This window comes from Gigantopelta aegis, chromosome 2 (genome assembly GCF_016097555.1).
Source record: "Gigantopelta aegis isolate Gae_Host chromosome 2, Gae_host_genome, whole genome shotgun sequence".
NCBI lineage: Eukaryota > Metazoa > Mollusca > Gastropoda > Neomphalida > Peltospiridae > Gigantopelta > Gigantopelta aegis.
The window spans coordinates 15,657,612-15,676,917 of NC_054700.1; the positions used below are offsets into that span (position 1 = coordinate 15,657,612).

Here is a 19,306-nt window from a genome sequence, read left to right on the forward strand (position 1 = left end):
GTGAAAAAAAAAATGTTGTTTTATTCTTAAACAATAATGCTCAGTAAGACAAACTATCAATATAAAGTGACATCATCAGATATGACGTACCCTGAAAACATTATTTTCACATTCATCGAGAAATGAACAAACTCGTTTTATTATAGCTGGAACAATGAGATGACATTAAAAAATAGATTACAGCTTGTCTCGATAACCATTTCTCAGACGAAGGTGCGTTTTTCAAATTACAAAAAAATGCATTTTGGGTTATTACAAAAAATCTGGATGACCATGGCCCGTGCTTATAAAACTTAAAGTCTAGACTTTAATAAAAGTCCAGACTTTAACGTAATGCTATTTGAATGGCGTTGCCATGACGTTAAAGTCTGGACTTCATTAAAGTCTAGACTTTAAGGTTTATAAGCACGGGGCCAGAACCACTTCAGGTGTGTGTAAATGAATATTCTATAGACTAAAATGTAAATACTTCTAACTGAAATTATCAAAACGGTGTTAATTGTGAAAAATATGTCGTAGTGTTTAAAAACTAGAGTCTGTCACTATAAATTTTAATGAATTTAACAGGAATTTAATTATTTGACCGTAATTGGGTATAAAAGTTTGTTTTGTTTAACGACACCACTAGAGCACATTGATTTATTAATCATCAGCTTTTGAAAGTCAAACATTTGGAAATTCTGACAGTCTCAAGAGGAAACATAAGTGCATTCTGGATCTTTTGTAAGGGATATTATATAAGGGATCTTTTATATGCACTATCCCACAGACAGGACAGTACATACCACAGCCTTATATACCAATTGTGTTGTCCTAAGCGATCTTAGCGCAAAGATCACTTTAAGTGAATAGCTTACCTGATAGACTTACGGTGATTTTAGCACTAAGATTGCTTTGTAAAATGGGGCCCTAGTTGGGATGTGCATGCAAAAACAATCAGAGAAAGGATCCACTAAGGTGATTTGATCCTACGACACAAGCACCTCAGGCGAGTGCTCTACCGACTGAACTAGTTCCTGCCCCTGTAACTGGGTAAAGAAAAAAAATTTGTTTTGTTTAACGACACCACTAGAGCACATTGATTTATTAATCATCGGCTATTGGATGTCAAACATATGGTCATTTTGACACAGTCATAGAGATGAAACTCCCGATATATTTTTCCATTAGTAGCAAGGAATCTTTTTATATGCACCATCCCACAGACAGGATAGCACATACAATGTCCTTTGATATACCAGTCGTGGTGAACTGGCTAGAGTGAGAAATAGTCCAATAGGCCCACCGACTGGGATCGATCCTTAGACCGACAGCGCATCAAGCGAGCGTTTTTCCCATTGAGCCAAGTCCCGCACTACTGCAACTGGGTAAAGTCAAGTCAATTTAGTTTATAGTCCCACTTAGTTATATAGTCATATCAATGAGCAACAAGTGATTTGTTATATACTCTTACTACAGAGAGTATTAATGTCTGATGTCAGGATTGTTTTACAGAAAAAATCACCCAACAATGTAATTTTATAGGGCATACATGTAGCCAGACATACCATAGTAGTCTATATTATACATGTTGTAACAAAATAAAGTTTGTTTTGTTTGATGACACCACTACTATACAGCACACTGATTTATTAATCAATGGCTATTTGATGTTAACCATTTGGTAATTTTGACATATAGTCTTAGAAAGGAAACCCACTACATTTTTTTTTTCATTAGTAGCAAGGGATCTTTTATATGCACCATCCCACAGACAAGATAACACATAGCACGGCCTTTGATATACCAGTCGTGGTGCACCGGTTAAGAATGCAAAATAGTCCAATGATCCCACCAACAGTGATCGATCCTAGACCAACCACGTAATAAACGAGCACTCTACCAATAGGCTATGTCTTGCCCTGCATGTTGTAATAAAACAAAATCGAATTTGAAAAATGAAGAGCATAACTGAACTGAATAGGACACCAATGCAAAGCTACATGAACTATATAATGTATGATCAGGAAGAAGATTATTTTTTGTGTAGTTTTTTTTGCCCTACATTCTGCTATCAGTATGTAATGTTTGTGTATACATGATACACAGATACATATATAAAGAAAGCGTGACTGGAAGTACTGTGACATGCGTGTGTAAACAGGAAATGAATTCAGTGTAAGTTATGACCATCTACTGGCATGTGAACACTGAAACACAAGTCATTAATCATATATGTACATGTTACATGGACATATCATAATGAAATGAATATTTAATTGTTAATTAGCAGCTAATATAAAATGGGAGGGGGGGGGGGATATTGAATGACACCCCAGCACTGTTTAATCCGCAGCTAATAAAAATGCAAATAAATAGGTAATTACGGAAACCCTGGCACATTGTTTAATAAAGAGCTAAATTAATGCAAATATGCAATGACACCCCTCTCCCCATTCCCACACCAGCACATTGTTTACTAAACAGTTTAACAGCTAATATACATTTATGCAAATATGTAATAACATATACCTCAGTACACTGTTTAACAATAAGTTCATATAAATGCAAATTTTTATGTAATGACACACCCCAGCACACTATTTAATAGGAAGCTAATATAAATGCAAATGAGTAATGACAGACACCCCAGCACATTATTTAATAAGCACATAATATAAATGCAAATGTGTAATGAAAGACACCCCAGCACATTGTTTGAGCAATTAATATACAAATGGAGATACCCAAGCACATTATTTAATAAGCACATAATATAAATGCAAAACGTGTAATGAAAGACACCCAAGCACATTGTTTGAGCAATTAATATACAAATGGAGATACCCAAGCACATTATTTAATAAGCACATAATATAAATGCAAATGTGTAATGACAGACACCCCAGCACATTGTTTAAGCACATTGTTTAATATACAAATGGAGACACCCCAGCACATTATTTAGTTGGCAGCTAATACAAACGAAAACAAAAGTGTGATGACATCCCAGCCCTTAGTTTACTCAGTAGCATTTGGTTGTCGAATGTATCATGCAACAGTTAGATTAGTTTTGTAAAATGAAAAAAGAAACCCAGCTACACGTTTTTTCTCCTGAGCCTGTATTTTTAAAGCTATCTTAGCACTACGAAATCGTAAAACCATTGTAAGCTATGATGTCACTATGGCGTGTGCTGTAATCACGTCATAGCCGACGATGGTTTTAAAATTTTGTAGCGCTAAGATAGCTTCAAAAATTCCTAGCCTGATTAACAGAAGCAGGGATCACATCAGGACAGCACACACCACAGCCTTTGATATGTTCCAGTTGTTATTCAAAACTAAACTAAACTAATATCATCAAAGTAACTTACTAACTGTATATCATAACTAATTTTTAAATGAAACAGAGAAAAACTTAGCTACTATGAAATCATGCTAAATGTATTCCTGAATAAATAACAAGAATTCTATGTAATTAAACATCTCACCCACCATAATCTGTTTCTGTGCACTGTGATGAACATCCATAGGTGCAACTATAAACCAAGTTTCACTGCACTGTGATGAACATCCATAGGTGCAACTATAAACCAAGTTTCACTGCACTGTGATGAACGTCCATAGGTGCAACTATAAACCAAGTTTCACTGCACTGTGATGAACATCCATAGGTGTAACTATAAACCAAGTTTCACTGCACTGTGATGAACATCCATAGGTGCAACTATAAACCAAGTTTCACTGCACTGTGATGAACGTCCATAGGTGCAACTATAAACCAAGTTTCACTGCACTGTGATGAACATCCATAGGTGTAACTATAAACCAAGTTTCACTGCACTGTGATGAACGTCCATAGGTGCAACTATAAACCAAGTTTCACTGCACTGTGATGAATGTCCATAGGTGCAACTATAAACCAAGTTTCACTGCACTGTGATGAACGTCCATAGGTGCAACTATAAACCAAGTTTCACTGCACTGTGATGAATGTCCATAGGTGCAACTATAAACCAAGTTTCACTGCACTGTGATGAACATCCATAGGTGCAACTATAAACCAAGTTTCACTGCACTGTGATGAACGTCCATAGGTGCAACTATAAACCAAGTTTCACTGCACTGTGATGAACATCCATAGGTGTAACTATAAACCAAGTTTCACTGCACTGTGATGAACATCCATAGGTGCAACTATAAACCAAGTTTCACTGCACTGTGATGAACGTCCATAGGTGTAACTATAAACCAAGTTTCACTGCACTGTGATGAACATCCATAGGTGTAACTATAAACCAAGTTTCAATGACCTAGGACTTACAGTTTGTGAGAAACTCATCTAAACACCAAACTTTAATGTTAAACTTCAATGCAAAAGTTGATGCCATCGCTGCTGCCACTGTTGGAATAGCAATACCTACATGTATATTTCACCTTTTTACTTCGTAAAGGTGGGTCATTTCATTTCAACTTATTTTTATGCTTATATCCAATTAAGGTTCAAGCACGCTGTCCTAGGCACACACCTCAGCTATCTGGGGTGTCTATCTAGGACAGTGGGTTAATGGTTAGTAAGAGAGAAAAGGGTGTAGTGGTCATACACCTACCAATTGATTCATTAAAACTCACCCGGGTGGGAGCCAGTACCAGGCTGCAAACCCAGTGCCTACCAGCTTTATTTCCAATGGCTTAACCACAACACCACCGAAACCAGTAAAGGCGAGTCAAAAAAAAAATCCACTAAATTCAAGGGCCATATCTCTGTGAAAAATTACATTTGGTAATTTTGTAGCAAGGCATCTTTTATATGCACCATCCCCCAGACAGAATAATATACATGTACCACAACCTTTGATATACCAGTCGTGGTGCACTGGCTGGAACGAGAAATAGCCCAATGGGGCCCACTGATGGGGATTGATCCTAGACCGACAGCGCATCAAGGAAGCACTTTACCACTTGGCTACATCCCGCCCATAAATCATCACGAAAGTCAAACTTGATCTGTAATGGTAATGAATGAATGAATGAATGAATGAATGGATGGATGGATGGATGAATGAATGAATGAATGGATGAATGAATGAATGAATGTTCAACGACACCCTAGCACAAAAATACACATCAGCTATTGGGTATCACAAATGGTCATGATTTTTCATGAATCCACACTTCCTCACACATTCTCCACCATATACATGTATATAAGCCGAAGATTAACTGTCGAATAAGAAACAGTTTGCGAGATAATCATGTGTGAGAGATGTGGGATAATACACCTAGCTGAACAGCAAACATGAAATCAGCTTGTAAATAGTGACTTTGTACTCTAGTTATTATCAATGTTATGTAACCAACACTTCCCCCCCCCCCCCTCCCCCTCCCTCCCAGATCACCAAAATCAGTCAAGATCAACTATTAAATGAGGGACTTGGTGGCTGTGTGGCAGAGCTAAATATATGAATGCATGACTATAGTCTGTTCCATCCTCCTACAAAAATGTTTTTGGTAAATAATTTTAGTTTTGTTTGATGTAAGAAGAAATGTAAAAGTATTTTGGAAATAGTAAAATAATACTAGTTTTGTGTCCAATTTAGAAAACAATTGGCTAAGACATAAATAACTTGTAGTGAATTCCAGCTCACGAAAAAAGGCGTTCCCTGTGGGATGGACAATAGATGGATGAATGAATGGATGGATGGATGGATGGATGGATGGATGGATGGATGGATGGATGGATGGGTTAATGTCTAGATGACTGGGTGGGTGGGTGAATTGGCTGGCTGGATGAACAGATGTATAGATGTATGGGTGGATGGATAGATGTATGGGTGGGTGGATGGATAGATGTACGGGTGGGTGGATGGATAGATGTATGGGTGGGGGGATGGATAGATGTATGGGTGGATAGATAAATGAACAAGTGGATGGATGCATGAACAAATGAATGACAAACAAAAAATGACTGGATGGATGGAAAATAGATTATGGTTTGGTGGACAGATGACTGGATGGACAGAAAGAAAGGAGAAATGAATGTATGATTGACATCCCAGCAAAAAACAAAAATACACCAGCTATTGGATGTCAAAAAACAATAACGTGTGTCTACAGATTAACCACATCAGCAAACAAATCCATTAACATACTTTTCAACTAGGAAGTAATCCAATTGCATTGTTAAATATATTCACTGAAAACAGTTCCTGTGCACCCTTAAAACCCCAGAGTGATACTTATATTTTTAAATAAATCAAAACCTTTGTTTACCATACACGTATTATTGATCTGTTTAAAAGTACACAGGTCCACAACCTAATGTGTGGTCTACAAAATGTTTGATATATGCCATGGGTGATGGTGTAATATAGGACTATGTATTACCATACATGTATTATTTATGTTTAAAGTATACAGGTCTACAACCTGATGTGTGGTCTACAACATGTTTGATATATACCATGGGTGATGGTGTAATATAGGACTATGTATTACCACACATGTATTAGTTATCTGTCTAAGTACACAGGTCTACAACATGTTTGATATATGCCATGGGTGATGGTGTAATATAGGACTATGTATTGCTTGACGATTGTGGTCTCATGTAACCAGTTATGTACAATTCTTCCAGTAAATGGTCTTAAATCTGTTGTGTCATACTTGTTGTTTCCAATGATTTTATAGGTGTACTCAGGGCGAGACATAGTGTCCAGCGGTAAAACGCTTGCCTCACGCTTGCATCTATCCCACAGACAGGATAGTGCATACCATGGCCTTTGTTACATCAGTTGTGGAGCACTGGCTGGGAAGAGAAATAGCCCAATGGGGCCACCAACGGGAATCAATTCCAAACCAAGTGTGCATCAAGCGAGTGCTTTTACCACTGGGCTACGTCTCCCCCTCCCCCTTAAACTGTGGATAATGTCTAAACTCAGACCCACAATGTTAACAACTATAATAAATTACTCTCCTACCTTTAATTACTGTTGTTTGGTTGAAACATATTTTATTGTATATAATACACAAAAGGATTGGGCACAAGTTATTCAACTTACGAGGCTCTCTCCTAAATTAATTACTGTTACAGTGTTTGATTTCCCCCCAAGTTTGTCCAGACACAAATCATGAAAAACCCATTACAATGATATAAGATTCTATTTTCTAGATGATGACCATGTCACCTATACCAACTTCGCTGAAATCTCCTTTGGAATCCAATTCAAGAGGGGCGGAAGCCTTCGAAGTATGTGACATAATTAATATGACATCATAATGATTGCTTATACCAAAACACATGTCATGATGTTGTTAAATTAAGTCAGACCATTCCACCCTGGGGCGTAGCCAAAGAGCAAAAAACGCTGAGGCAAACCCAGACCTGTAAAATAAATATCAGTGTCATTGGAAAAATAAAATAAATCTGGGGAAATTCCAAACGAAGCAATTGCCTCATTTGCTTCAAGCTGGCTATGCCATTGCTACCCCTCTGGGAGAGTATTCCATAAAGAAGCAAAATGCATTCCTACATGCTTTTTGTTCTAGGAGATTTCAAAAAAGTTGATATAGGTGACATGGTTACCAACTAGTATGTGGATTCTGTGTCATTGCAATGGTTCTTTCATGATTTCTGTTGGGACAAAATGTTGGAGAAATCTAACGGTAATTGTAAACTTATGGCGAGTGGATTCTGTATCGTGATTGGTTAATTACATTCTTTTCCCAGGATCAAATGAAAATAACACCCGGAAAGCTAATCATGTCATTAGCAATTGGCACAGGCCAAGTTGACAGTTCAAGTTAGATTGTAGCCAGATATTTTCTTTAAGAAATACCAAATATAGTACATACAGTTAGTTCCATAGAAAAACAATTTAGTTTACAATGGACATAACCATATGTAGTTTTTAGATATGTGGGTTTTGTTGTCTATTTGATGCCCACAAATATTTCATTTTTCACCTCGGGCTAACGCCTTCGGTCAAAAATGACATTTGTGGGATAAAATAGACAATATCACTCGCAAATCTAAAAACTCCATATGGTTATCTCCTAATTAAAGGTAGGAGAGCAATTTATCGTAGCTGTTAACATTGTGGTTTGGACTTTAGATAAGATTTATTGTGTTTTCCTGGATGATGATTATCCAGACAATCGTTTTGTGGTCCAATGTTAAGAAAAATAGCATCAAACAGAAGCACATGAACAAACACATGAGTAAGGCAATATGCCAATAAAAAGGTTACAAGTTTGTTATGTTTAATAACACCATACAGCACATTAATTTATCACTGTCTGTTCGATGTCAAACATTTAGTAATTTTGACATACCGGTAGTCTTAGAGAGAAAACCCACTACATTTTCCCATTAATTAGTATCAAGGGATCTTTTATATGCACCATCCCACAGATAGGATAACAACTACCATGGCCTTTGACATACCAGTCGTGGTGCACTGGCTGGAATGAGAAACAGCCCAATAGGCACTGTGACTAGTTAATCTTTGCAATTATTCTTTGTAATTTTCACAACCAGATTGCAAGTAAATGCAATTCTGTATACATTTAGAAAAAAAAAATATAATTTTTATTATGTATATCTACCTAGTGCTAGCACAACCAAATATGCAACATTTCATACAGTACATTTTCAACCTGTATACCCCAAGGGAATTTTTTTTTCTCAAAATTTAGATAGTGTCAGTTGCTAATCTTGAAAATTGATTACAAGAACATACATACATGTACATGCATGCACTATTTAATGTTTTAGAATTGTGTAGCAATCTCTGAAACTTGCATAGCAAAGCATAACACAATACATGTGTACTTAAAAAAATATCCTGACCCCTTTTCAAATATATCTTAACATCTTGCACATACCCTTTTCAAATACCTCTAACATTTTGCACACACCCTTTTCAAATCCCTGTAATATTTTGCAGACACCTTTTTCAAATTCCTGTAACATTTTGCAGACAGCTTTTTCAAATTCCTGTAACATTTTGCACACACCTTTTTCAAATCCCTGTAATATTCGCACACACCTTTTCAAATCCCTAACATTGGACACACACCTTTTTCAAATCCCCAACATTTTGCATACATTTTTCAAATCCCAAATATTTTGCACACATCTTTATTAAATCCCTATATCCATGTCTGATTCCATGGTTCATACTTCCATGTATCTCTGCTCCAAAACATATTAAAATGCCATAAAATTGTCAGGTGTTTATTGTTTTTTAATTTTGGTGTGAAAAACGGAGGCCATCCTATAATGTTCAGCCAGGGAGAACACTGACATAAATATTGTCATTAATGGCAAATGTCAGATGTAATTCTTTCCTCCTATAGACAAGGATCAGTTTGGTTAGAACATAATATCCCCTCTGAATAGGGCAGGAGGAAGCTATTTCCTGCACGACTATGGAGTAAAAGACTCCAGCCTGTGTAATAAAATACATATAGTGCCAGATACACACAGCTTATAAGCAGTTACTGTCACTTACATATATAACTCTACATTTGTAGTCATACATTTTATTAATATTTTTTATCACCCCAGTGGTCGCTGGTAACGAAAAAATATATTTCATAATTTGTCACTAAGAAAATATTACTCATTCATGTACAATTACTGGACAATTTTTATGGTTACTAAAAAATGGGTTAAGCAAATCGATTCTTTGTGCAATTTTCAGAGGCCTGCAGGTCAGGTCAAGTCAGAGTGTTTAACGTGCACATTCAGAGCGTGGTTTGTTTGAGATCGATCCCTGTTGGTGGGCCCATCAGGCTATTTGTCATTCCAGCCAGTGCACCATGACTGGAGTATCAATGGCTGTGGTATGTACTATCCTGTCTGTGGGAAGTGGTGTATATAAAAGATCCCTTGTTACTAATGGAAAAATGTAGCGGGTTTCCTTTCTAAGATGATATGTCAGACTTACCAAATGTTTTCATCCAATAGCCAATAAATAATTAATAAATCAATGTGTTCTACTGGTGCTGTTAAACAAAATCTTTAATCTTTAACATACATACAAACATTATGATTGTCTTTTGTGTCCACTTGGAGCAGGTTCTGGCTCAGTTGGTAGTGTATTTAGTGTTTGCCTGAGGTGCTTGCATCATGGGTTCAAACCACTTCAGTGGACCCATTCATCAAATTTGGGTTTCTCATTTCGACCAGAAAAAAATTATACAAAAAATCTCAATATATCATATTAGCATGGGATCTTTTATATGCACCATCCCATAGACAGGATAGCACATGTCACGCCTTTGATATACCAGTCATAGTACACTGACTGTATGTACCATGTATGTATGTATGTATGTATGTATGCCCACATAAGACTGTTAGATCAAATGTCGGAAGTTAACGTGCTTATATCAAATTAATGTTCAAACACGCTCACTGGGGGCACAGACTCTGACTTCCACCAGAAAATGGTACACTGCCTAGAACAAGAAATAGCCCAATGGGGATCGATCCTAGACCAACCGCATTTTAAGTGAGCGCTTTACCACTGGGCTTTGTCCCACCCTCATTTCATTTCAACTTATTTTCGTGCTTATATCCAATTAACGTTCAAGAACGCTGTCCTGGGCACACACACCTCAGCTAGCTGGGCTGGGCTGTGGTTAGTGAGAGAGAAGAGGGTGTAGTGGCCTTACACCTACCCACTGAGTCATTAAAACTTGCAGTGGGTGGAAGCTGGCACCGGGTTGCTAACCCTGTACCTACCAGCCTTATATCCAATAGCTTAACCATGACACCACCGAGGCCGGTTGTATACACATGATTACCACCGATAATTGATTTGGGTAAGCCAATATTATTGCAGAAACAGAAGACTGACAGGGGTGCTACGGCTCTTCCAAACAATCATTACCCAGAGTGGACAGATGCCTGTCAACATAAACATTTACTGCAGGAACACTTAAAGCTTAATCAGAAAGAAAAGGAATGTTTGTTTAATGACACCTCAGAACATTTTGAACTCTGGCCTAATAGTTAAGCCATTCGTTTGCTGCTATTGCTTGCTAGACTGATTTTTATGCTACATGTTATTAAACCATATGACCACTTCAGGAACCAATCAAAATAGTTTGAAGAGATTTTCGAAGTTATCTTAGTGCTACAATATCAGGGAGGGAGAAAGACAGAGAAGAGAGACAGAGACAGAGACAGAGACAGAGACAGAGAGAGAGAGAGAGAGAGAGAGAGAGACAGAGAGAGAGAGAGAGAGAGAGAGAAAGAGATGGTGGTGGGAAGGGTAAGAGAGAGGGGAGAGAGACAGAGGAGGCAGGGGAGAGGGGAGAGGAAGAGAGAGAGAGAGAGAGAGAGAGAGAGAGAGAGAGAGAGAGAGAGAGAGAGAGAGAGAGAGAGAGAGAGAGAGAGAGAGTGAGAGAGGGGAGAGAGGAGAAAGAGAGAGGAGAAAGAGAGAGGAGAAAGAGAGACAGAGAAAGATGAGGAGTGAAAGAGAGAGAAAGGAGAGAGAAATATGGAAGAGAGGTTGAAAGAGAGATGGGGAGAAAAGGGAGAGAGAAAAAGGATAAGCCACAGCACTGCTACCACAGTAAATGCAGCAAACATCCTTTATATGCACTTTTTTAAAGGAAAAGTACTCAAAAAAGCCTTTGATAGTTATACATGCAGGTACTGACTGAGACTGGGGTGGGGGTGGGGGTGGGGGATGGCAGTATGATGCATTACACTTCACACAAGTTTTTCTGCTAAAGTACATATACATCCCAGCCCTCAATGCATAATGTTCTGTGTCATCTAACTCTACCCAAATCATTTAATATTCATGCTTATATCCAATTGAGGTTCAAAGCATGCTATCCTGGGCACACACCTCTGCTATCTGGGCTGTCTTTCCAGGACAGCGGGTTAGTGGTTAGTTGTTGGTGGTTAGTAAGAGAAGTCAGCGTAGTGGCCTTACATCTACATGTACCATTAAGTTGTTAAACTCACTCTGGGTAGGAGGTGGTACCACGGTAAGAAACCAGTACCTGCCAGCCTTATACATCTGATGGTTTAACAACTACACCACCGAGGCCAAATCAAGACAGCATTAATAATAAACAATTAATTTTTGCTATGTAGCCTTAACTACTAATGTGATTAGTAATGAACAGAGGTACATGCTCCCATGGTGACAGAATGATTAATTATCATACGAGATGTAGTGCGCCCACGGGCAGTAGTTTACCAGAAGGTAGCCTGGTTTATACGCCAGTTATGTCACGCTTTATATCAGCATTAGATCACAGGCTCAGGAGTTCAATCGAGTTAGTGAGAAATTTCAATTACTGCAGCCACTGAACAAAACCAATGAGTAATGACTGTCAACAATATATATAATCAAAGATTTATGTGCACATTTATGTTAACAATGTCCTGTTTGGTAGGTGTTGCAAAAAAATGCCACGGGCCAGTTACTACCGTAAATAACCTTTCAAATAGAGAAGAGAAAATACATTCAGGGATGAAAATAGAATACGATTTAAAAAAATTAAATAGAATTTTTTGTTAAAACAATAAACAAATTTCTTACATCATTATTATTAGAGAGAGAGAGAGAGAGAGAGAGAGATAGAGAGAGAGAGAGACATGCATTGATTGTATGCTTAATTCTTTAAATTAAATTGTAAGTCACAGACGCATGCTACAATCCCTATATGAATGTAAGATTGGGTATGTGTAAACATAGGAAAATAAACACTTTTCAGATAACAGGAAAATTAATGCCACCGCCGAGTCAGTCATAAAAACATAAATAGTTGACAGTAATCCAGTAATCCTGTATGTATATATGTGTGTATGTACATTACTTCCAACTACATTGGTTTTTCTCAGCAATATTAAAAACAAATCCCCTCTCGGTTCTTAAAGTACTGACAAACTGCCTTATCCAGTAGTTAAATTTATTGGTCGAGTTAGGAAGAAAATAAACAAAAGTAAATAACATGTTTAAAGGATGACCTATGGCTCTTGACTTTACCTGTATGCAAGCAGGTGAAGAGAGTAGTGCGTATTGTTTACCTGTATGACGAATCCGAACACCTGATGATTAATTCAAGAGGAGTTTTATCAACACAGAGGCCAAGCTTTGCTGTAATCCATCTGATTCATCAAGATCACCCTAACTGACCGTATCAGGATAACTAATATACATGTACCAATAATAATAACTTTGTTTGTTACACACCACAACTGGTATACAAATAACACCAGTGATAGAAATAAGCAGAATTTTTCACTAGTCCAACAGACAAGGACATCTACAAATCTACTTGTCTATCAATAGTTTAACTTGTCCAAATAAGTTGTTAGTTTTATTCAAGAGCAAGGATTGCTCAAAATGAAACAGCATTATACATTTTTACTTGTCCACTGGACAACCACCAAGGTACATTTTTCTTGTCCCAGCAGATTATCACTTGTCAGGACAAACGGATAAGTGCTTATTTCGAACAATGTAACACTACACACGCATACCATATGCATATGAGTGATTCAAACATGCTACTTGTGCATATAATCAATTCGATTGTTCTTCTTTAAACTGTTTTTATTTTTTGACCGTACAAATGTTACAACACTAAAGTTAAAGTTTTGTTTAACGACACCACTTGAGCACATTGATTTATTAATCATCAAATATTGGATGTCAAACACTTAGTAACACTAATAAACATGCTAATCAGTGATTCAAACATGCTAATCATTGATTCAAACATGCTAATAACGGACTCAAACAGGCTGTATCAGTGACTCAAACATGTTGTGTCGGCAACTCAAACATGCTAAATTTAAATGTTTGATGACCATACAGATGTTATAACACATGGTCATCCAAAGTTATAACACATATATACACACACACATAATATTATTGAATAATTGAAATGTTCTAGATGTTCACATGTGTATGATCACAAATGCAAGTGACGAACTCAACAAGAATGTGTGGGTGGTTCTCTTATTTACTTTTACACACTCAAATATAAAATGTGTTTGTTTTTGGCTAAACAACAAATGCCAAAGGCTTCCAGAATAAGAAAATGATGGCCAGGCTTCACAGTCATAAATGTATATAGTGCATATGTTTACTTTTTCTTTCTTTTAAGGAATCACTCTCCTTAACCAGTGTAAACATACAATGGTTGCAATAAAGATTGTAGTGTAGTGTAGTGTAGTGTAGTGTAGTGTAGTGTAGTGTAGTGTAGTGTAGTGTAGTGTAGTGTAGTGTAGTGTAGTGCAGTGTATTGTTGTATCCTGTGACATATGTACCTATACACTACTTTCATGTTTTAATGACAACCAGGTTTTATGTGTGTGTATTATACATACATGTATGTAATTAGTATAATGTGAATATAAGATCAAATACAAATTAAACTTTAAAAATATAATAATAAAAATCCCCCAAAATGCAGTAGGACTTCCAGTTTTGAACTGACAACCAAGGGTGGACCCAGGATAATATTATATTTAAGGAGAGGTCTAGTGGCAAAAGGGTATAAGGACCAATTCCTGAAATGACCACCTCAATAAAAGTTTTACATTCATGAAATGAAAATTGTAAACCTATTGTTATAAATTAAGGGACATTTTAAATTTTTTAAGGGGGAACAGACCCCCACGTTACACTCCTCGGATCCATCCTTGTCAACAATTAACAACATAACATCAATTATGTATGACATTAAATTAATCCTGACAGAGCCCCTCCCCCCTCCCATGACAAACCACCCTGATTCACTTCTTGGATCAGGCCTTAACAACAACTAACAATGTAACATCAATTACACCTGACATCTGATTAATCCTGAGTGAACCACCCCGATTCCCTCCTTGGATCTGCCCTTGTCAACAACTAAACACATAAATAACACCAATTACACCTGACATCTGATTAATCCTGACATACCCTTGATTCCCTCCCTTGACAGACCCCCCCCCCCCCCCCCCCCCCCAGTTCCCTCTTTGGATCCATCCTTGACGACAACATAACATCAATTACATCTGACATCTGATTACTCCTGACAGAACCTTCCCTGATTTCTTCCTTGGATCTGACCGTGACAACAACTAACGATGTAACATCAGTTACACCTGACAGACTCCCCTCCCCGATTCCCCCCTTGGGTCCACCCTAGACAACAACTAACAATATACAAGATCAATTATATCAGACATCTAATTAATCCTGACAGACCCCACCCCCACGATTCCCTCCTTGGATCTGCCCTTGTCAACAACTAACGATCAATTACACCTGACATCTGATTAATCCTTACAGGTAGTCGTGTAATCCCCTAATGCTATTACAGCGTACCAGCACAGGTATGGGGGCTAGCTTAATGCAAGAACCAGCAGTTCAAGTTAGCGTACCTGTACAATGTATAGCACATTAATAAAACATGTTATAGGTCTATAGTAAGCAACAAAAGAAATATGATGTGCAAAATAAAGTTAAACTTTGTTTTGTTTAACACCACCACTAGAGTACATTGATTTATTAATCATCGGCTATTGAGACTGGGAACTCTATTAACGTGCCCATATCGTTAAAGGTTCAGGCACGCCAACCCCGGATCTAATATCTGACCTCGCCAGTGACCAGTTCCGGGGCATCGGCTATTGGATGTCAAACATTAGGTAATTCTGACATATAGTCATCAGAGGAAACCCGATACATTTTTGCATAAGATACAAGGGATCTTTTATATGCACTTTCCCACAGACACGAAAGCACATACAACGGCCTTTTGACCAGTTATGGTGCACTGGTTGGAATGAGAAGAAACCCAATCAGTTGAATGGATCCACCAAGGTGGTTCAATCCTGCGACGCATGCACCTCAGTCAACCGACTGAGCTAAATCTTGCCCTCAACAAAAGAAATATGAGAAAGAAAGAAAGAAATTTTTATTTAACGATGCACTCAACACATTTTATTTACGGTTATATGGCATCAGACATATGGTTGGTTAAGAACCACACAGATATTGAAAGAGGAAACCCGCTGTTGCCACTTCATGGGCTACTCTTTTTGATTAGCAGCAAGGGTGAACGTCTTACCACTGGGCTATGTCCCTGCCCCAAGAAATGTGAGGGTGCAAAATAATAACAGAATGTGTTGTTTGGTGAAATATCTGACGGTTACTCCCCCCCCCCCCCTATTGTTAGGGTTAGAGTTAGATTTAGGGTTAATTTTAGGGTTAGGTTCCCTCTTTTTAAAATTGCTGTAACATATTATTAAATTCAAGCCATGAAGCTAACAGATAATTATAAGAATTTTTCAGGTTTAATTATAATGATTATAAGTTAATTTATATCACAGGGATTATATATTTATAATTATAAGCTCTTTACATTTCATAGCATTTCTTTTGTTTCTCTGTGTACACTTGTAAGTATTTATTTATATACCAGTACTCACTAACCTCCCTACAAAACATTCAGGTAGAACCAGGTCTGTATGCCTCGGTGAGCAATTGTGTAACACAAAATCTGGATTTTAAAAACCCTTTACTTCCCATATAATATAACGTTTTGTTACCTCATGAGCAAACACCACACACATTACGTAATGCTTGTCATACTTCACCTCCCTATTTTCCTGTTATTAGATTTTATGTTTGTAATTTTGTTTTGTTTTTCTTTAATAATACAGGTAATTACTATGGTTGGTTGAATCTACTTCATAAATACATTTGAGACATTATTGTTTTAAATGTAATGTAGCTCATGGTTTAAACACTATTTATTTTGTCAAAACAAAATGGGATTGGTCAACAGGTTTAATATATATTAAAACCTCTTCCTACATTTTACAAAATAAATGACAAAAACACCGTACCATCCTTCATACTGTTTACTAATAATATATCCCATGACACCCTTCCCTGTAGAATATTTCAGATTTGAGAATTCAACAATTTCAACAAACTAAATACATGTATGCTAAGGCCTAAAACCAAATTGTGTGTTTCCAGGAATGTGTCAAAAATAATTAGGTATGATATGGGGTTTTAATTTTTAATATATTTTTTAATTTGTTTCAAAGTACTTGTACCCCTACAGGTCCAGATAAAATGTTATTTGTACACTCTTTTCACTTACATACAGTATATGAATTAATAAATAAAATATTTTTAAAATAACAAAACATCACACAGAAAAACACCCCCCAAAACCCAAGGGTCAGCCCTTTTCTCTATGTAGGGTCAGGTTCCCAGCAGCACACAATTGTTGTTAGGTCTGAAGACTGTTTCAGAATTACATGTATCACGAGTGGAGTGGCATCCACCATCGACATACAAAATAGTATTATCAAGTAACTACAGGTGTGTATGTTGTATTTGACCATATGCAGATGTTAATGCTGGTTTTACTGTTGCAAATTGAGCTTTACCAGTGACATGAAGTGGAAACTGTAAACATGCATATTTGTGACTGTAAGACCAACATTAACATCCATAAATGGTCAAATACAACATAGTTATCCCCATTCTAATTCAATAAATTCATTAAAAAAAGTTTTTAAAAATTTGTTTAAATAATCTATTTTCGAAAAAGAATGCAGAGTTAATGGTCACTACTGTTGTATTTCAAATCATCTGCCTTATGAAATAATTATAGCTCAAACAGAATGAAATGTAGATTTTTATGTGTGATACAAGTGGTTCTCTTAATTTAATTTTTGTATTTTATTATTTCAAATTATCTGCCTTATAAAATAATTATAGCTCAAACAGAATGAAATGAAGATTTTTACTTGTGATACAAATGGTTCTCCTACTTTCGTTTTTGTATTTTATTATTTCAAATCATCCACCTTAAAACTGTAGCTCTTTACTTGCAATACAAGTGGTTCTCCTAATTTCGTTTTTGTATTCTATTATTTTAATAACGACAATGTCAACCATTATTACCGATTTCACTTATTCCAAATACTTATTGTAACAACTGGTGCTCGATACTGAAGATTCATAGGAAGGAAGGAAGGAAGGAAATGTTTTATTTAGCGATGCATTCAACACATTTTATTTACGGTTATATGGCATCGGACATATGGTTAAGGACCACACAGGTATTGAGAGAGGAAACCCTATGTCGCCACTTCATGGGCTACTCTTTTTGATTAGCAGCAAGGGATCTTTTCCACAGAAAGGATAGTACATACCAAGGCCTTTGTTACAGCAGTTGTGGAGCACTGGCTGGAACGAGAAATAGCCCAATGGGTCCACCGACGGGGATCGATCCCAAACCGACCGGGCATCAAGCGAGCACTGTACCACTGGGCTATGTCCCGCCTCTGTTTACATTAAAATTACAATCACACAAACATTTATACACAGCATTCATGTCATAAAATTTAGACGAACATGTATTTTTGCTTCAGAAAAGATTCAATGGTGAACATACGTCCAACTAAACAGTGAGATGTAGTGTATGGATATATGTAAACAGACTCTTGGGCAATCTCCACAATTTCTCACACGTTAATGCTGGTTTTACTGTGACAAATGGATTAGATTGGCCATTCAGATTTCGCGTTATATGCAGAGTGAATTAGAAGTTCATTTGTACTTCTACTAGGCATGCAAAAACAAATTGTAGCAGACCCATAAAGTAAAGTAAAGTTTGTTTTTATCTAACGACACCACTAGAGCACACTGATGTTTTATCTTATCATCGGATATTGGACGTCAAACATATGGTCATTCTGACACTGGTTTTTTTTAGAGGAAACCCGCTGTTGCCACATAGGCTACTCTTTTATGACAGGCAGCAAGGGATCTTTTATTTGCGCTTTCCACAGGCAGGATAGCACAAACCATGGCCTTTGTTGAACAAGTTATGGATCACTGGTCGGTGCAAGTAGTTCACACCTACCCATTGAGCCTTGCGGAGCACTCACTCAGGATTTGGAGTTGGTATCTTAATTAAAAATCCCATGCCTCGACTGGGATCTGAACCCAGTACCTACCAGCATGTAGACTGATGGCATAACCATGACACCACCGAGACCGGTTGCAAAAATTAATAATTACAGTGAGCCCCCCAATTTCCCCACCCAAGATCAATTCCAGACCAGCCTTAACATCCATGTCAACAATGTCACCAATACAAACACTGATGTGATGCTATTGTTGATGTTGGTGCCATGCCAAACGATCTGTTTCAACTGTATATATGTACATATATGCATGCTGTAAAAATAAAACAAAGATTACAGGGCACAATATTTCATGAGAACTGTTGTTCTGTTAGCATGTCGGTTATGCAACTTTAAAAT

The 19,306-nt window shown here is 37.1% G+C and overlaps 1 protein-coding gene across 8 annotated transcripts in view; it reads right to left on the reverse strand.

Annotated features, from left to right (window-relative positions):
• LOC121381958 (unconventional myosin-IXAa-like) overlaps positions 1-19,306 on the reverse strand; it is a 178,119-nt gene that overhangs the window by 149,036 nt on the left and 9,777 nt on the right. The gene's annotated exons all lie outside the window — the stretch shown is intronic.